This window comes from Bos indicus x Bos taurus, chromosome 5 (genome assembly GCF_003369695.1).
Source record: "Bos indicus x Bos taurus breed Angus x Brahman F1 hybrid chromosome 5, Bos_hybrid_MaternalHap_v2.0, whole genome shotgun sequence".
Lineage (NCBI taxonomy): Eukaryota > Metazoa > Chordata > Mammalia > Artiodactyla > Bovidae > Bos > Bos indicus x Bos taurus.
In genome coordinates, this window is record NC_040080.1 from 61,420,745 (window position 1) to 61,424,226 (window position 3,482).

The 3,482-nt window shown below is 38.6% G+C and overlaps 1 pseudogene; it reads left to right on the forward strand.

Annotated features, from left to right (window-relative positions):
* The first annotated feature begins 1,078 nt into the window (after window positions 1-1,078).
* LOC113893484 lies at window positions 1,079-2,013 on the forward strand (annotated as a pseudogene).
* Window positions 2,014-3,482: the final 1,469 nt, after the last annotated feature.

Below are 3,482 nucleotides of genomic sequence, written 5' to 3' on the forward strand. Positions count from 1 at the left end.
GAAATTTGTTATTAATTTGTGAAACATTTATAGAAAATTCATTTTGAGTAATAGTTATATGGGGCTTCCCTGGTGGCTCAGAGGGTAAAGAGTCTGCCTGCAATGTAGGATACCTGGGTTTGAACCCTGGGTTTGGAAGATCCCCTGGAGAAGGAAAAGGCAACCCACTCTGGTACTCTTGTCTGAAAACCCCAAGGATGGAGAAGCCTGGTAGGCTACAGTCCATAGGGTCGCAGAGAGTTGGACACAACTGAGACTTCACTTTCACTTTTATGTCTTGGCACACTGGATCAAACTATTAAACTTATTTACATTTCTGAATATTTTTTCTATGTTTGCAGTCTTTTAAAAAGTACTGTTACATCTGCTTCTTTAAGAATTGTTTTCCTAAGTCTTTCTCAGTTCACTTCAGTTCAGTCGCTCAGTCATGTTCACTCTTTGTGACCCCATGAATCGCAGCACGCCAGGCCTCCCTGTCCATCACCAACTCCTGGAATTCACTCAGACTCACGTCCATCGAGTTTATGATGCCATCCAGCCATCTCATCCTCTATCGTCCCCTTCTCCTCCTGACCCCCAAATCCCGCCCAGCATAAGAGTCTTTTCTAATGAGTCAACCCTTTGCATGAGGTGGCCAAAGTACTGGAGTTTCAGCTTTAGCATCGTTCCTTCCAAAGAACACCCAGGACTGAGCTCCTTTAGAATGGACTGGTTGGATCTCCTTGCAGTCCAAGGGACTCTCAAGAGTCTTCTCCAATGCCACAGTTCAAAAGCATCAATTCTTCAGCGCTCAGCTTTCTTCACAGTCAACTCGCACATCCATACATGACCACTGGAAAAACCATAGCCTTGACTAGATGGTCCTTTGTTGGCAAAGTAATGTCTCTGCTTTTGAATATGCTATCTAGTTTGGTCATAACTTAACTTCCAAGAGTAAGCGTCTTTTAATTTCATGGCTGCAATCACCATCTGCAGTGATTTTGGAGCCCCCCAAAACAAAGTCTGACACTGTTTCCACTGTTTCCCCACCTATATGCCATGATGTGATGGGACCAGATGCCATGATCTTAAATCTGAAATGAAGAACCAGTCAAGAGAGATAGAATTCCTTCTCCTGGGACTGACTGATGAACCACAATTGCAAATTGTGATTTTTATGTTTCTCTTCCTAAACTACATGTTGAGTGTGATGGGAAACTTATCCATCATCTTTCTTAAATTGCTGGATCCCGGCTCAAGACTCCCAGGTATTTTTTCCTCCAAAATCTCTTCCTCTTGGAAGTTTCATTAACAACAACCTGTATGCCCAGATTCCTGATATCCATCGTGACTAAAAACAAAATCATTTCCTACAATGGTTGTGCATCTCAGCTATTCTTTTTTCTGTTATTAGGTCTTACAGAATTTTACCTACTAGCTGCCATGTCTTTTGATCATTATGTAGCAATCTGCAAAGCCTTACATTACCTGATCATTATGAGCAAAAAAGTGTGCTACCAACTTGGACTCAGTTCATGGGCAGTGGGATTTCTGGTTACTTTTCCACCAGTGCTCTTGGTAATGAAACTGGAATTCTGTGCTTCCAGAGTAATTGATTATTTTGTATGTGACACTTCCCCTGTGCTGCAGATTTCTTGCACAAACAACTCATATCCTAGAATTGATTTCATTTGGCTCAGCTGTTGGAACACTCATGGTCACATTATTGTTAGTGATGCTTTCCTACACATATATTATCAAGACCATTCTAAGCATTCTATCTGCTCAGAAAAGAACAAAAGCTTTTCCCACATGTTCTTCCATATGATTGTAGTCTCCCTACTTATGGTAGCTGTATCTTTACTTACATGAAGCCATTTGCAAAGGAAAGGGTGACTCTGTCCAAAGGTATATCTGTTATTTATACTTCAGTTGCCCTGTATTAAACCCTTTCATTTACACTCTAGGAACCAGCAAGTGGAACAAGCCTTCAAAAATATACTCCAAAATATTTACATGTTTTTCAATAAGTGAGGAAAATTTTAATCATGAAATATGGAGAAAAGCAAATTTTTTTAACATTTTACAGTTTAATTAACCTGTCCTTCAATTTCATTTAGACTTCTTAAAACATTTTAACCAAGGGTTTCAGCATAATGCACTTTTCTTTCTTATCACTGTTGATAATTGGCATTTTCCTGTGTTACAGTGAGTCCTTTCTTCACATTGTCAATACAACTGTTGAATTTCATTTTCTTTACAAGACATGCATGGTTCTGACTTTAAAAAACTATTATAATCCTATATTAATCATATGAAAATTTTAATGATGGAAATATTATTAATAACATATCCTACCACCAGGGTTCTGGAGTTTCCTGGGTGGTGCTAGTGGTTAAGAATTCGCTTGCAAATGAAGGAGATGTAGGAGACGTGGGTTTGATCCCTGCATCGGGAAGATCACCTGGAGAAGGACATGAACAACCACTCCAGTATTCATGCCTGGAGAATCCCATGGGCAGGGGAGCCTGATGGGCTACAGTCCATAGCATCGCAAAGAGTCAGACATGACTGAAGTGACTTAGCACTTACGCTCCACTGGGCCTCTGGGAAGTATTGATACTTTAAGTGCAACTTGCTGACATCACAAGTCTGATAACTCAAAGTGTTATTCTTTTGGAGAGTCATTGAAGGCTTAAATTTAGACATCTGTATGAGCTTGATCAAGTTTCTCAAACCCTATGTTGCTGAGTTTCTCCAGTTATGAAATAGATATAATAACAATAATTTTATTTTAATGTTATTTTGAGGATGAAATGATACATTATATAAACTAATGCACAATCTGCATCTGGCTTACACTGAACTGTCAAGAAATGTAGTTACACTTGAGGGAACATGTTGCCTCAGCTGAGACAGTATTTAACAAGTCAAGGGGAAAAAAGACAGACTTCAAATCATAAGAAACTTTTATGTCCAAAAATGTACTTGTTCTGTATCTGGTAGTCCTAAATATTTGGAACAAATAAGAATCACCCACCTGGTTAGCTTATTTAAATTTAAAGTCCATGTTCTCATCCTTAAATATATATTATCAGTTTAACTGGAGTATAGAAACATAGACTGTAAGTGACTCAGAAGCCAGTGGTTCATATATAATCAGATTTTCATTTTAGAAGGATCACTCTGTCAACTGTATTGAAGACAGATGTCCAAATGTTGGAGTCAAGAAGATGAGGTATAGGGCTAATATTTATGCTACATGAATTATCTGAGGATTAAAATGCAATAGTGTCCACGAATTCAAATCTCAGTGAGATATCTCCAGAGATCTTTAGAAAAAACTGAGATGAACTGTTAATAATTTGAATTTCTGAGAAAAATTAAAGGCTGTTTTAAAAATGAATTGAATCTTCTTGGAATTTCCTCTCTGCTCTCTCCTGTTCCCCCTGTAGCTCAGTGGTAAAGAATCCACATGCAATGCAGGAGCTGGGTCAAGAAGA